We start from the raw sequence: 16,498 nt of genomic DNA on the forward strand, positions 1-16,498 counted from the left end.
CTGGGCTTTACTTGTTGGGAGGTTTTTTATTACTGATTCAATCTCTGTACTAGTTATAGGTCTCCAATTTTCCATTTCTTTTCATTCAGACTTGGTAGGTTGTATGTTTCCAGGAATTTATCCATTTCTTCTAGGTTATACAATTTGTTGATGTATAGTTTTTCATAAGAGTCTCTTATGACCCTTTCTATTTCTCTGGTGTTGACTATAATGTCGTCTGACATTTCTGATTTTATTTATTTGTCTTCTCTCTTTTTTCTTAGTCTTGCTAAAGGTTTTTCAATTTTGTTTATTTTTAAAAAAACAGCCCTTAGTTTTGTTAATCCTTTCTATTGTTTTTAAGTTTCTATTTATTTATGTCTGCCCTGATCTTGATTATTTCCTTCTTTCAGTTAACTTTGGGCTTAGTTTGTTTTCTTTTTCTAGTTACTTAAGGTGTAAGTTTAGGCTGTTTATTTGAGATTCATCTTTTTTCTTAACTTAGGCATTTCTCTCTATAAACTTCCCATTTTAGAACTGCTTTTGTTGCATCCATAAATTTTGGTATGTTGTGTTTCCATTTTCATTTTTCTCAAAATATTTTAAAATTTTTCTTTTGATTTTCTCTTTGACCCATTGATTGCTCAGGAATGTGTTGTTGAATTTCCACATATTTGTGAAATTTCCAATTTTCCTCCTGTTACTGATTTCTGTTTTATACCACTGTGGTCAGAAAAGACACTTGATATAATTTTAATCTTCTTAAATTTGTTAAGACTTGTTTTGTGACCTAACGTATGATACTTCCTGGAGAAGTTGTGTGTGTGCTTGAGAAGAACATATATTCTGCTGCTGTCAGATGGAATGTTCTATATATGTCTGTTAGATTCATTTGTTATAAAATGTAGTTCAAGTTCAATATTTTCTTACTGATTTTCCATCTGGATGATCTACCCATTGTTGAAAGTGGAATATTGAAGTCTTTTACTATTTTTGCATTGCCCTATATTTTTACTTTCAGGACAGTTAATATTTCCTTAATATATTTATGCACTATGATGTCAGGTACATATATATTTACAATTGTTATGTCCCCGTGATGGATTAATCCCTTTGTTATAATATAATGACCTTCTTTGTCTCCTGTTACAGCTTTTGACTTGAGGTCTATTTTGTGTGACGTAAGTATAGCTACCTTTGGTGTCTTTTGGTTTCCATTTGCATGAAATATTTTTCCATCCCTTTACTTTCAGCATATGTGTGCACTTAAAACTTAAGTGAGTCTCATGTAGGCAGCATATAGTTGATGTTTACTTTTTTTTTTCCATTCATTCACTCACTCTGTATTTTTGAGAATTTAATCTATTTACATTTAAAGTAATTATATATAAGAAAGAACTAACTAGTGCTATCTTGTTTTCTGACTGTTTTATAGTTCCTTCCTTCTTCTCTTTCTGTCTTCTTTTGTGATTTAATGATATTCTATATTGGTATCCTTTGATTCCTTTCTTTTTTTTTTTTCTTTTTTAGAATAATGTCTTGGTCTGAGAATCCCAGAATCATAATTTTTTATTTTTATTTTTTTTATATATCTTTATTGATTTCAGAGAGAGGAAAGGAGAGGGAGAGAGAGAGATAGAAACATCAATGATGAGAGAGTCATTGATCGAACCCGCAACCGGGCATGTGCCTGACCGGGAATCGAACCCCAATCGCCTGGATCCTAGGTCAATGCTCAACCGCTGAGCCACGCCCGGCCGGGCTCTTTTTCTTTTGTGTATTTACTATAGTTTTTTTTTTTCTTTGTGATTACAACAAGGCTTTCATAAAACATCTTATAGTAATAACAGTCTTTGCTAAGCTGATAACTTTGATTGCATACAAAAGCTCTCCCCTTTTATTCATTCCCCACATTTTGTTTTTGATGTCACAATTTACACCTTTTTATATTCTGTATACATTAATAAATTTTTGTAGCTATAGTTATTTTTAATAGTTTCGTCTTTTAGCCCTTATTCTAGAGTTGACTTATGTCATCATTATAGTATTAAAATATTCTGAATTTGACAACACACTTACCTTTACCAGTGAGTTTATACTCTTGTATGTTTTCATGTTACTAATTAGTCCTTTCATTTCAGCTTGAAAATCTCCCTTTAGAATTTCTTATAAGGAAGGTCTAGTGGTGATAAACTCCCTCAATTTTTGTTTTTCTGAGGTGGTCATTTTTGAAGGACAGCTTTGCCAGGCCAGGTACTCTTGGTTGGCAGATATTTTTCTTCCATCACTTTGAATACATCATCCCAGTCTTTCCTGGCCTGAAAGGTTTCTGTTAAGAAATCCACTAATAGCCTTATGGGGGTTCTGGGTATGAGTTTAATGTATCTTGATTTTTAAAAATGATTTATTTGGAATTAAAGAAGACACAAATAAATGGAAAGATATCCTGAGGTCTTGGATTGGAAGAATTAATACTGTTAAATGTCCATACTACCCAAAGCCATCTATAAATTCAATGCAATCCCTGCCAATACTCCAAAGGCATTTTTCACAGAAATAGAAAAAAAATGTTCTAATATTTGTTTGAACTCAAAAGACCCCAAACAGCCAAAGCAATCTTGAGAAGAAAGGGCAAAGCTGGAAGCTCCCACGTCCTGGTTGCACACTATATTACAAAGCTCCAGTGATCAAAACAGTACAGTACTGGCATAAAAACAGACACATCGACCAATGGAACAGAATCGAGAGCCCAGGAATAAACCCATGCGTATACAATCAACTAAGCTTTGACAAAGACACCAGAAACACGTGGTGGGGAAAGGACAGTCTCTTCAATAAATTGCACTGAGAAAACGGGATATCTGCATGTCGAAGAATGAAACTGGATCCTGACCTTACGCTACTCACAAAAAGTAATTCAAAATGGATCAAATACTTAAATGTAAGACCTGACACCACAAAACTCCTAGAAAAGAACATAGGCGGAAAGCTCCTTGACATTGGTCATGGGAGGGATTTCTTGACAGCAAAAGCACAGTCAATAAAAGCAAAAAGAAACAAGTGGGACTCCATCAAACTAAAAAGTGAAAGAATTTGGACAAAGAAAGACAATAACTGTATGGCATCGCTTATGTGGGAAATGTTTTTAAAAAGCCAAGCTCATGGAAACAGGGAGGAGCGAGGTGGCCGCCAAGGGCTTGCGGGTGCAGGGAAGGGGGAGATGTTGATTAAACAGTAGAAACTTCAGCTATAAGATGAGTAAGTTCTGTGGATCTCATGTATGGCCCCGGGGCGACAGTTAACGGTACCGTTCTGTGTGCCTGAACGCTGCTAAGAGAGTAGATCTTCAGCATTCTTGTCGCACACCCGGCACAGGCGCATCGTGAGGTGATGGCGGTGTTAGTTCACTTGATTGCAGCAATCATTTCACGGCGCACCGGTCTATCAGTCGTCAATCCCACCGTCCAGCTTTAATATGTACAACTGTGTCTGTGAATAAAGCCAGGGAATGAAAAGAAAGAAATTCTAACCTAAGAAGAAGACGCACTTGGACCCACGCGGGCAGGTAGGTGGCCCTGCCTCACTCCCGGGCGGGAAGGCAGAGAGCGGGCCCTGCGCCAGAGGCTGCCGCGCTCCCGGCGCCGTGTCCTCTCCCGCTGGACATGAACCGTCTCGGGACACGGAGCTCAGGCAAGGCTGCTCCGAGACCGCGAGGGGAGGCACACAAGGCCCTTCATAACTGTCTGAGCACAGACAAAACACAAGGCCCCTGTGCCACCCACAGAGTCCGAACCAGCCCCTCTCTCGGCTGAAATGAGGGACAGCTCGCTCCTCGCCAAAGCTTCACCTTCATCTTTTCATTCTTGTCCGAAGGTAAGATTTACTGAGATGCTTTCTGACAGCATCGGATCCGGAGTGAACCCCACCTTCCTTTCACCTACCCAAGCCCCCCAGAAGCCTATTGTCGGGTCATACATGTTCTTTCTAACACCCTCTGACCGAGACCCCCTGTCTAGGTTTCCATGGCATGCAGGGCACTGTAAGCCCAACCTGTCGATTGCGAGTGTGTCCTCGGAGGCCTTCTGCCGAGGGCACTAACAGACCAGCTGTGTGGCTCTGGGCGCGTGCTAGCCCCCTCTGGGCTCACCTGGAAGTTAGAGGACGTTAAGTGATGCCTGTGGAGCGCCTGGCAGGCAGAAGCCACCCTCCCTCCCTGGCTCTCCGTCACCAGCAGGGTCCCCCTTCACTGTCCCTGGCCTTCTCTCCCAGGGGAAGGGTCTCGGGCAGGATGTCTCCTAGGGCTCTCACAGGCTCTCAGGAACAGGGAGCCCGAAGCACAGGCCCTTTGCCCACCTTTATCCTGATTTTGTAGATGGGGAAACTGAGTTTGGTGGTACCGGGTGGGGGAGGAGAGGGCCCCCCAGAGATATTTAGGAGCTTAAGGTAAGTAGGTGGCTTGGTGGCTCTTGGGACAGCCCTCCATCCTAGGGTGTCCTGTGCCAAGCTGCCACTGTCATTCCACAGCATGTTTTGTAGAGGTTTCGCTGCAGACCCCTGCACCTGGAGGTCTGAATTTTGCAGCAACTCTCCTTCTTTTCATCTGGGGGCACAGCCCACAGGTGCCCTGGTGCAGGCACTGGAGGGGGCTGTTTGCAGGGCTTCGGAAGGAGGGAGGGTTCCCTGGGTGGCATGGGGGAGAAGAAGGGGGTAGCAGGCCGGGGAAAGGAAGGACCCCACGGAGAACCTCACTGAGGCTGGGGCTCCGAGGGGGGCACCTGTCTCCTTGGCTTGGCTGCACGTCCTAGGAGGTGTGAGGGGATCCAGCAGCTGGGGGTGGGAGTCTAAACCCAGTCCTGGGGGCTTTGGAATGGGGGGGCAGTGAACACAGTGGTGTCTGCCCGGGATGAGCGTGGGTGCGAGGACCCCTCAGGAACTAGCACTGTGGGCATCTTGCATTTCGCCATCTGGAGCGTGAAGCCCTGGGTCTGCCCGAGTCGCACGCAGCTCCTGGGAGGAAGCAGGGAGGCAGGGTCTTCCGCCCCCCTCCAGGGGCTTTCTGCAGATGGGGGGGCCTCTCACCCCCCCCCCCGCCAGCCCCTCCCAGGCCCCAGGCCTGGAGCGCGCGAGCGGGGCGCCGGGGCGGGCTCCACTCCTACGCAAACCAGTGCCAGGCGGGGTTCGTCTCGCGCCCGCGGAGCAGGGGTCCGCCCGCCGCAGCCCCGCCCCCCAGCCCCCAGCCCCAGCCCCCAGCCCCCAGCTCCCCCAGCCCCCCCAGCCCCAGCGCAGCCCTGCCCCCCCAGCCCCCAGCCATCAGCCCCCAGCGCAGCCCCGCCCCCCAGCCCCCCCAACCCCCCCAGCCCCCAGCCCCCAGCCCCAGCCCTCAGCCCCCAGCCCCCCCAACCCCCCCAGCCCCCAGCCCCCAGCCCTCAGCCATCAGCCCCCAGCTCCCCCAGCCCCCGCAGCCCTGCCCCCAGCCCCCGCAGCCCCCCCAGCCCCCCCAGCCCCCAGCGCAGCCCCGCCCCCCAGCCCCCCCAGCCCCCCCAGCCCCCAGCGCAGCCCCGCCCCCCAGCCCCCCCAGCCCCCAGCGCAGCCCCGCCCCCCAGCCCCCCCAGCCCCCCAGCCCCCAGCGCAGCCCCGCCCCCCAGCCCCCCCAGCCCCTCCAGCCCCCCCAGCCCCCAGCGCAGCCCCGGCTCCTGGACACGCCCCGCGCCCCCCCGCAGACCCCTCCTCTCCGCACGGCGAGCGTGGGGGCCTCCGCGGGACGCACGGGGCGCGCACGGCTGGTCCACCCCCCGCCCGCGCAGTCTGGCCGGCCGGCTGCCCACGTGTCCCTAAGTCCCACGCCTGGGCCAGGCCCCCCAGGTGAGAGTGACGGTGGCGCACGCACGGTCCCCAGCAGCTGCCCCGCCGAGGGCGAAGTCAAGCCCTGCGAGCCTCCGCCTGCCCCCTTCCCTCCCGGTCCCGCCCCGCTGCGCCCTGGGCTGGGCGAGGCGGCTCCGAGGGTCCCCCGGCCCCCTCCCGCCTCCTGTCCCGCCTGCGCGCCCCGGGGTCCGCTCTGCAGGCCCCACCCCGCGGGCCTGCGCTGTCCCCCCAGGTCCGCGCCCCCGGCCCGGCAGGTGCGTGGGCCGCTGGGGCCGATCGCACTTCATTTATTCAATAGCTCGGGGCCCGCAGAACAGCCCCCAAATCGCCTCCCGTTTCCCGAGCCCATCAGCAACCGGCCGCCGCGTCCCCGGGAACTCCGCTCAGCGCCCCGCGCCGGCGGGGCCCGGGCTCGTTCAGCCGCCCTCCACCTGCCCCCCGAAAGCACGACGTTCCCTTTTACGAAGCCGGGCGCACGGACCCCCGCGCCCAGGCCTCCCGCTGCCCTCGGGCCTGCTCCTCCTCTGCTCTGCCCTCAGTGGCTTCGCCTCTCTGCCCTCTCCCAGCTCCGCCCAGAAACCCACCTCCCTGGGCCCCAAGGTGGATCCCCTCCAAGGGCTCCCACAGGCCTGGCCACAGGGTCCCCCGGTCAGTTGTAACAATAAGAGCAGCAGCACCTTCCTTTCTAGAGGGTTTGCCACGGGGCACTGTGCCCGCCGCAGCCTCCTCCCACCTCCCCAATGGAGACCCCAAGTTTGGAGTAGCAGCACCCCTCCACCTGCTGGCCGCAGCACCTGACTTTTTTCAGCTGAGGTTGGGAAAGGCGGCATTAGCAGCTGCCCCGAAGGGCTGTGGGAGAGAAAGCACAGAAGGGCACTGTGACCGGCGCCCTCCCGGGCCCTGGAGGTGAGGGTGGGCGCCCAGGTGCCATGAACTGACCCAGACCTCATGGGGTCTCGCTTCTTCACGCCCGGGCCCTGCGCGCTGCTCGGGAGGGACTGGGCACGCTGGGTCTCTGTCCCGAGCGTGGGGCACACACAGACCGCTAGGTAAGTGGCAGCTGAATGCGTGACTATCAGTCCACACCAGTGACCACTGTCCTGTTATAGGCAACAAAGTGCCAGGGAGCGAGCCCCTGGCTGGGATCCGCTGTGGCCACCATGAGGGCTCAGAGAATCCCAGAGCCAGGTGATGGGGCCTCACAGCTGCCCTGTTTCAGGCTGGGGTGCTCCCTGGGGACCCTAGTGTGCACACGTGAGGTGGGGACGCTGAAACCATGGCTGCTGGGCATTGGGGGCACTGAAGAAGTAACCCCCAGCGGGGAGGGGGTCTGCACCATCTCTGCCCCCAGCCTCGGGAAGAGGCAGCCTCAGTACAGCCCAGGCGCACCCCCACTCCAATCCCCACCCCTCTCACATACTGTGCAGTCGCCAGCCCCCTTCCTCCTGGACTGGCCTCAAGAAAATGTCAGTGCCGGGAGGGAGACGCCAAATGGAAGATGACAGCAGACAGGAGACAAACAGCAGCCCCACCGACTCAGCCAGGATTCTGCAGGGAAGGGGCCCGGCCGCATTTCCTGGGGCCCAAGAAGCCTCTGTGCCCCGTGATTGCCCACAGCCCCTCCGAGGGCTCCCTCTGTGGGGGAGAGGCTGGGGTACAGGAAAGGACTTGGGACTTCAGTGTCATATAATCTGATTCAATCACACCCATTTCACAGATGAGAACCCTGAGTTCCAGTGCAGGCAAGTGACTTCCCAGGGCTAACTCGGAGCCAGGATCCTGACAAAGTCTGTGTCCAGATCTGTGCTGTTCACCAGGACCCTCTCTGGTTGGTTTGAACACAGCACCCAGCTCCTGCCTGGCACACAGTAGGAGCAGTGAGAGAGGGTGGCTGTTGTGTCAATATTAGAACGTAGACCAGCTCCAGGGGGACTGTGATAAGAAAGGAGGGACAGGCTGGGACCCCGGTAAGAAAAGGACCTGCCCCCACCCCAAGGCTCCCCCAGGAATCCACCCCCTCAGCACGAAGTTTGGGAGTGAGACTGAGTGGTAGGCTTTTGGGTGAGCCAAGATGGCTTGTGGGACTGCGAAGGTGGCTAAGCCTGGGGAACTGCCCTGTCCACACCTCTGCAACCTCCCCAAGAGGTGACTTGAGCGGGCCACAGACCCCCACACCAACAGAACTGCTCGCACGTGCAGCTTTCTCCCCAGACATGGAGCCAAAGAGGGGACAGGTGACACAGAGCTCCCAGGAGGCCCGCCCAGGTCAGCGGACCCTCAGCACCCTCTGTGACCTGCTACAAGGGCTTTGCTTGGGATCTGGATACAGCTCTGAGCATAACAGGCTCTTCCTCCAGGCTGTTTTGGGGTGCATCCAGAAGTGAGGGAGCAGACAGGGAGGGCACAGCCCCCGGACGCTGGGGCTAGCGGCGAGGGGGTGGTCCCTGGGCCAGGCTGAGCCAGGCTGCAGATGTGTCCTGACTTCGGGACCTGTGGGGGTCCCTCCCCATCCTTGGACCATCATGAGGGAGCCCCCAGTTTAATGAGAACCAGCCCAGTTCATTCATTCCCCCACCAGGTGGGTGGTAGTGTGTCCATTTTGTAGGGCTGGACTGGAACCCAAGACCTCACCTGGAGCCCACACCCACCAAACCCTGTCTGGCTGGCCTTTACTTTTTAAAAAGCACCCCCGACAGCGTCCCCCTCCGGCCTTGGGTTGGAAAAGCAACCTTGTGCCTTTCCCAAACTCGGTCACCTTCACGAGAAGTGTTTTCCAAAGGTCGAGTTGGCTCAGCCCAGGGACCCTGGAGAAGAGGCGGGGATGAGGCAGGAGTGGCCAGAGGCTTGAGGGTCAGCCGGGCAGCTGGGCTCACCCCAGGGTCTGTGAGGGGGCCACGGGCCATGGATAGACGGCCCAGGAAGAGGCCTCTCTGGGCCTGCTTCCTCCTCTGCCCAGTGGGGACAGTCCGGCAGAGGGACCGCAGGGGAAGGTGCCCCCACCAGAGCCCTGGGCGAGATGGTGGCTGCCTGCCTCTGCGTTTGCTGCAGAGCTGGGGGGCGTCCAAGCTGCACCCCCTCCCCTGCCAGCAGCCCAGACGGGGGCGGGCGGCTCTGGGGAAAGCAGTGAGTCACCGCGGCCGGTGGCAGGTTTCATAGGTAATTATGTAATTTACGGGCTCGTTCGGGGCCTGAGTCAGGGCTGTGCAGCGGCTGCGTCGTGACCAGCGGAGGCTGGCAGAGCCCAGCGTGGGCATCGGCCTGAACCTTGGGCCCTGGCCTGGGCTGGGCGGAGTGATGCCAGCGGGGCTGGGGGAGCCATCAGACTTCAGACCCGCAGGGAGTGTCTTTTTATGGTCCTGGCTCCCACCTGGAAGTGGGCTCACAGGCGGGGGGACACCGCAGGGAGCCGGGACATTGGAAGATGCTCCCTGCAAAGTGCTCCTCGGGCAAAGGCCAATGACAGAACCCCTCCCACTAATGTCACCTCTGAACATAGAGACACACAAAGATTTAGTTTTTATCAGGTGGATTTATTATTCAAATGGCCTGACAATATTCAAGGTGTCTGAAGAGGGGTAGGGGCTCCTTTGTCTTTCACCAGTGAGGACGAGCTGTTTGCTCTTTTATTGGAGTTTATCACTCAGGACTCCTCCGGGTGCCCTCAGATGCCCACAGTCCCCCCTGTGCCCTCAGTCTTCCCCAGTCCACAGAGAAGTCCAGCCTGTCCTGCGGAGGGGCCACCCTGGGTACTCGGCCAGGGTCCTTTAACCAGTGGTGATGTGGGGGCCCCTGTCTTCCTGGGCGAGGCGGGAGGGGGCGCTGGTCTGGCAGATGCGTTGTCCGCTGGGGCATGAGTGCCCTCGGCCATCTCTGAGAGCAGGGACCATTTTGGAGTCGAATGGAGCAGGAGACAGGAGGCGAGGGCTTGGAGGAAGCAGGGTCCTCAGAGGAGGAAGAGCAGGCGGGCCCCTGAGAGGGAGCAAGACGACTGTCAGGAGGAAGGACCAGAGCCCAGTGCTTCCCGGGGGTCCTGCGACCACACCCACCACTCATCACAGGGCCCAGCCGGCACAGGGATCAGAGGGACATGGGCGAGCCCTGTACTTCCCCCTGCCTCAGTTTCCTCACCCAGAACCCCCCATCCTGGACAGAGAGTAGATGGAGACGCTGGGCCCTCGGGGTGCTGGCCGACCTCCCCTTTTACTTCCTTCCCTTCCTCTCTTTCCTCTTCCAAGGAGCCCCCCCTTCCCCACTCAGAACCCCCCCTCTATTTTTCCTGGCTAAAACCTGCTACAGACACCACCACACCCGGAAAGAGATAAATAAATAAAAGAAACACAACCTCAACTGTGAAAAGCAGTCCAAATCTGAAATTTTTCCGGCCTGAGTTAATTACACTTTAAATTGGCATGTTTACTGATCGGGGATTTCAAGTTAACAGAGACTCCCCCCGCCTCAACTGTTAGTACAGTAAAACTCAGCAGGCTGGCGGGCTCCCCCGGGCCTTGGCAGGCCCCGCCGCTCCCCTGCCAACAGCGGAGCGAACAGAAACATCTATTTTTGAGCGTTAGAGAAAATGAAGCTATCACAGATGGTGAACACGGCATCCTGGGCCGCTTCCCGCCCCTTAGGCTCTGTGCCCCTTCTCAACGGCGTCCTGCCCTCAGGAAGGCCAGGGGACCCACTCAGGCCTCCCCCCACTGCAGCACTGCCCAGGTGGGGGGCAGGGAGCTCTGGGATGGGTCAGGAGGCCCTGTTCAGTCACTTACCAGACCCGAGGATGACTCTGGGGTCAGGCTGGGCTCCCAGCCCACGGCTCTCGAGGCAGAAGTGGTTAGGTCCAGCTTTTGGCTCATGGCTGGGATCCACCGAAGGCTCCACCCACGGGATGTCCCTGTACCGGGCTCCTGCCAAGTGTCCAGTCCAGTGTGCCTGCAAAGAGAAGACAAGGCCAGCAAGCATGGCACGGTGACTTCCCTGGGCTAGTTTCTGTACCAGGCGCAGGGCCCCATGGTGACCAAGCCAGGAATAGCCCCTAACCCCGTGGGGCCTGCAGGCTGCTAGAGAGGTAGACACCTGCTGATCAAAGGGCTGATAACTGACTGCAGATTGAGGCTGTTTGTGTATTGGGATGGACCAGGAAGGCTTCCTGTAGGAGGTGGCACTGGAGCAAGTGTGGGAGGAGGACGAGGAATGGGCTGTCCAGGCAGGGACGCAGCTTGCGCAAAGGCATGGCAATAGGCATGAGAACAACTGTAGCATCAAGGACACGAGGTGGGCTTTCAGGTGTCCCACTGCCTCAGGGTCATGCCAGGAGAATGCACGGTCCCATTTGGGTCTGGTCGCCATCATGGCACCAACGTCCTGCCCAGGCTGGTCCTATGGCCTGTATGGCTCCTGTCCCCTGTGCCACCCACACCAGGGCTTCAGGACAGAGGGAGCTGCTGGATCACCCAGCCGGTCCCCAGGGTCCTTCCCCACCCCCAGCCCTGCCCTGTCTCCATGACGTGAGGTGCGTGGCGGGGTGCGCAGTGTGGGTGCGCATGCTCGGGCTCTCTCCACCTCGATTGCCGGATAATAAAAAAATGAGGAACGAGCCTCCATCACACCCACCCTTGTTTCCTTCCTGGCCCTCGAGCCCGCCGCAGGTGACAAGTGGCTGCTCTTCCTCCACAGGGTCTCTTCTGGACTCAGAGCCTGGGTGGTGCTTGGTGGAGATTTATGTCCATCTTCCCCGAATCCTTCGTTTCTCTGCTTCTTTATTCCCTCCAGGCTCACACTTTTATTTGTTCATCCCACAAACGTCCTCCTGGGGCCTCCTGAGCTTCCCGCCGGCGAATTAGGAAATCTGGTTCACTACACCCTCACGCTCTGAACTCCTGCTTTGCTCTGGCTTGAGCCAGGCATTAGCTGAGCACCTACTATGAGCTGGCACTGCAGTCACAGTTCTGTGGCAGGGTAGTAGTGAAAATTCAGATATTGTATCCCACTTGCTGTTTTATAGCCCTGAGGTGCCAGGTCACCCTGGTTTTTATAAGGAAGGAAAATACCTATTTGCCAGAGGTAGGTCTCAAACTCTAAGTTTGAGAGAACACTCAGGAAAAAAGCCACAGCAAAGAGCGCTACCCTCTTGGACCTCTGTTTTCTTACCCATAAGAAGGTGTGAGCAGAGGGGTGGGACAAGTGGGGAGTAAACTCAGGGTCCCACTGAGCCCTGACATATGGGGGTTCTTTGCATCCTCAGGGACCCATTAGGACTGCACCAGCCCCTGGCCCCATGCAAGGAGGTGTACGTGTAAGGTTGGGGTGACGGCACCAAACTGGAGACCCCAGGTGAGCACAGGGAAAAAACTGTGAAAGGTATGGCAAGCTGTCAGCGTTGGGCAAATCAAGTCGCCCTCCTCATGCAAAGAGAATTTGGGGCCTAGTCAGTGGCCCACCTTCTTCTAGGACACAAGGGCTGCTTCTAAAGCCACGTGATGTGGCTCGCCATGGGCAGAGGGATTCAGAACAGCCTGAGCCAGACAACCCCTGTCTCCTAGCTGGGTGACCTTGGATGAGTCACTCAACCTCTCTCTGACCCATTTGCTCATCTGTAAATCAAACCTGCACCCCGGGGCTGATAGGGAGCAGTGAGTAAACCCCCAAGAGCGGAGGGAGGCCCAGGGCCAAGGCAAAAGCCCTCTTGGCAGCTATTACTTTTTTCTTACCTCCCCTTGAAAACGGTAAGGGAACAGAAATATAGGTCCAGTTTGTCCAAAAATTTTTCTGATTTTGAAAGTGGTTCTTGTGGCACCATCTCTGGGAGACGCAAGGGGGAGAGAGGAGATAGGGAGAGACGGGACCCTTACTCAGGCAGGCACTGGGAGGGGGTGTGCGGACCAGAGGTGGGCCCAGTCACCTACGTCCCGGCCACTGTGCGGAGACATTTCCTTTCAGCCTGCAGACGAGACAGGCCCTGTGTTTATTTTCTTTCCTCCTCAAACAATAGATAAACCAGTAATTTGACTTTTAATAAAATTCTGCACCAAGCAGTATGGGGTCACCGTCTTTGGGTCTGAAATGAGTTTGGGACATGCATGCTGCCGAGTGCCTGGTCCCCTGGGCTGACATTTGTCTCATGCATAATTCTCAGGTGGGGGCTGATGTACCCAGCGTTCCTCCCAGGTGGCGGCCCGGGGACCCGGGGGGCGCAGCACTTGTTAATGCTGCCGTGTGGGGACGGTTACATTGTAGCTATTAAATAAGGCTAATGTTGCCTCCCACCCCCCCCACACACACATTTAACATATTTCAAAGATGTGTGGATGCATTAACAGCAATTTTCGACTCCAAATGTCCCCATTTAGTGAGTTCCATGCATAAAATATTAGCTGACACCTGCTCCCGCCTGTTGCGGATGGAGTTCCCTAGAGTACCGGGTTCTGAACGCCGTAGAACTTGCTGGGAGCTTAGGGGCTCCGCCGGTACCTGCAGGGTAACACTGGAGCTCCTCACTCCTTTTGGGGATCCCCTGGAAAGTGGAGAGAAAGCCCAGCCCCAGGTGACTGGTCCCTGTTGCACCAAACTTCAGGCTCTCAAATGATACCCTGAAAGAGGCCGAAAAAGTGGAAAAGCAAACAGCTCTGAAGCAGTGTGAGGGATTTCTAACAGCTGATTAACATATTCATGTGCCCCTCACCGCATTCCAGTGCCTCCTCTGTGCCGGGCACTTCCTGGGGAGGAACTTGATAGGTCCCCGAGTTCATTAGTCAGTCAGCAAACACTCACAGTGCCTCTACTGTGGGCCCGGCAGCGTCCCACGGCAGGGGACATAGCAGGGAACAGGACAGAACAACTTCCTGCCCTGAGACACCTTACAGTCTGCGGGGGGAGAGAGAAAGTAAACATTAACACCAGATAATCTGGGGTAACAGGAGCTGGGAACAAAACGGTAATGGGGTGACTGACAGAGGCGGCTGGGGAGGGGAGGGGAGGGGAGGGGAGGGGAGGCGAGGCTGGGGGGATCAGGGACAGCCTTGCTGAGCAAAGGACAATGCATCCCCTCCAGAACCCAGAACCCCTGCTCTGAGAAAGGGGTAGCCAGTTGTGGGGAGGGAGTAAGAGGTGTTGCTGAGCGTCCGGAGAAAGGGCTGTGCAGGGCCCGAGGGACCCCAGGCTGAGGAGGAAGCCCCCAGGGAAAAGGCGGCCAGCCCTCCCACCCCCGCCCCGCTCAGAAAGGGCTCCCTGAGGCCCGGGGGACCATGAACGAATACCAGATGGCCTTGCTCATCCTTTAGAGGTGCTCTTGCAGTTCACCTTTCCCCAACCCTTCCTACCACCAGGTGACCTTGACGTGGTATGGGCAGGGCAGGGCCGGGGGAGGGTGGGGCTGCCCAGCGCAGGGAAATGGCCAGGAGCGCAGATGGCTGGAACCACGGACTCCGGGATGACAGGGCCGCTCTGTGGTGCTTTAGAAGTCCCTGGACTAGATAGAGCTGGAAAATTAATAGGCCAGGTGGCCCGAGGGCCTGCACTAGGCCCTTGGGTCACCTGACACAGAGGCTTCTACCGCCTGGGGTCGGCACCCGACGTGAATGCCGGCCATCCCCGGCGGAATTCGATACCAGAGAGAGGTTGACTGCATAATATTCATCATGTAGAAAGTGAACACCTCACAGGCAACCTACGTCAGGTACCACAGATCAGGGCGCACTCCAAACAGAGGCTCCTTCCTTGTGGACGGCCCTGCCACCAGCCCCCGCCCGCCCCGTTCCGTGGGATGCAGTCGCACATGCTGGGCCCTCCTGGGCCGGGGGCGTGCAGGAGGCATGCGAGGCGGGATGGATGCTGAAGAGAGGTCGACCGTGTATTGTGCGTCAGAATGCATGCGAACGCTCACGGGCGACCTCTCCCCAGGTACCACATGGAGCAGCACACACAGCAAGCAGCCCCCGGGCTCTGCCTCAGGGTCTCCAAGACGTGGGAATCGGGGGGAAAGCGGCTCGGACACACCTCCCGGGTGCAGGCCATGCACACGGTCCCCGGGGAGGGACGCCCCGCAGAGGGGCACATGCCCGCTGCAACGGAGGGCTCTCCAGGGAGCCCTCGAACTAGTGGCACAGGGTACGGCCAACAGACGGAACATGCGTCATTCCTCACACATAAAGCAGATGCCGCATGACCACACTGCCCGATGGGCCCCTCCTGCCCTCCCCCGGCCGAGGCCCCTCCAGGTAGCTCTCAGGATGGATCCGGCGTGGGGCTTCCGCACGTGGGCGAGAGGCTGTCCCTGGAGCCATGCATCCACATACCCCAGGCGTGGCCCTGCGCGGAGCAGGCGGTACTGAAAACAGGCCATCTGTGTTATATTCGGCACTAATAAAGCGAACTCATCACAGACAGCCTCTCCTCAGGTACCCAAGCGACGAGATGCAGGGGCCACGGCGCCGCTGCAACGCTGTCACCTCCGGGGGCCGCCCTGCGGGGAGATCAGATAGCACAGGTGAGAGGACGCCCCGCCCCGCCCCACCTGGAGGCAGGGCCCCCCACCCTCGGGGCTGTGACAGGGCCCCCCGCCCCGCTCCGCCCGCCCCCACGGGCTCCATCTCTGAGAGGTCCTGCGAGGTGAGAGTTGATACCGAGAAAAGATCAACCATGTATTATTCGAAGACAAGAAAGCGAATATAACACGGTCGATCTCCCTTCAAGTACCAGCGGCGACGCGGAGCGAGGAGCGGGGCCTCGCCGGGCCGGCCGCGGCGGCGGTGGATACGGACGGCTAGTGGACCAGGTGAAGTACATTAGAAACAATTACTTTCCAACTGGTCGACCACCCGTCCTGTACCCCAGAGCGGTGCTGAAACCGACGGTCTTCCCTGAGGAGCCTCGGCCTCCCGGACGGCCTCTCCGGTGGACTCTGATACCGGAAAGGGGTTCACCGAGCAACATTCGTCGTCCAGATGCAAAGTTGCTCGGGTAACCTCTCCCCATGTACCATGGAGGGGCGCGGACGCTCGGACTAAGGCGATGCTTCAAGGTGGCCGTGCTCCAGGGCGCTCGAGCTCTGGGCATCGGGTGCTGAACTTCACGCGCTACAGGGACCCCCCACCCGCAGGCGCCAAAGCCACCATCTCCCCGAATGAGCTGCATCCTGACACCCTTCCCAGGAGTTAGGCGGGACACCCAGGTGGGACCGTGTACTTAAGGAGGGTGCCCAGAGGAACCCTGTGGAGCCCATGGACGCCTGAGATGCCCTTTCTGCCCAGCTGTCCTCCCCAAGGGCCATCTGATCTCAGATCAGACCCTGAAGCGGGTCGACAGAGAAGAAACCCTGCTTGTGCTCAGCTCTCCATCTGAGATCCCAGAGAGGGGTGACTCCAGCCCCCCCCCAGCTTTGAGCCTCCCTCTGGAAGGTGCCACCTATGGAAGGAGCTCAGCAGGGCCTGTGACGCTAACCCAGAGCTGCACTCACCCTGGTCCCACCCACAGCGGCGTCGCCACCCCAGAATGGCCATGAGGGTGATTCCACACACTAGAGAAATGGCTGACTACCGGTCAGCTTCATAAACAAAGCAGGCCGAATACCAAAAACAAAGGGTAGGAAAGAAGGGGGAAAACACACAAGCTGCAGATGATCTCCTCAAAACACGGCAAAGCGCCCCGACATCAGCACCCT

The 16,498-nt window shown here is 56.2% G+C and overlaps 1 long non-coding RNA gene across 1 annotated transcript; it reads right to left on the bottom strand.

The window, feature by feature from the left end:
- Positions 1 to 9,365: 9,365 nt before the first annotated feature.
- LOC148093982 (uncharacterized) lies at positions 9,366 to 13,814 on the bottom strand. Its single transcript, XR_015713975.1, has 4 exons — positions 13,222 to 13,814; positions 11,455 to 12,781; positions 10,611 to 10,773; positions 9,366 to 9,810 (listed from the first exon to the last, which is right to left on the bottom strand). It is a non-coding gene; the product is annotated as an uncharacterized LOC148093982 (long non-coding RNA).
- Between the last annotated feature and the right edge of the window lie 2,684 nt (positions 13,815 to 16,498).

The sequence above is a fragment of the Miniopterus natalensis genome, chromosome 1 (genome assembly GCF_054644295.1).
Source record: "Miniopterus natalensis isolate mMinNat1 chromosome 1, mMinNat1.hap1, whole genome shotgun sequence".
NCBI classification, from domain to species: Eukaryota; Metazoa; Chordata; class Mammalia; order Chiroptera; family Miniopteridae; genus Miniopterus; species Miniopterus natalensis.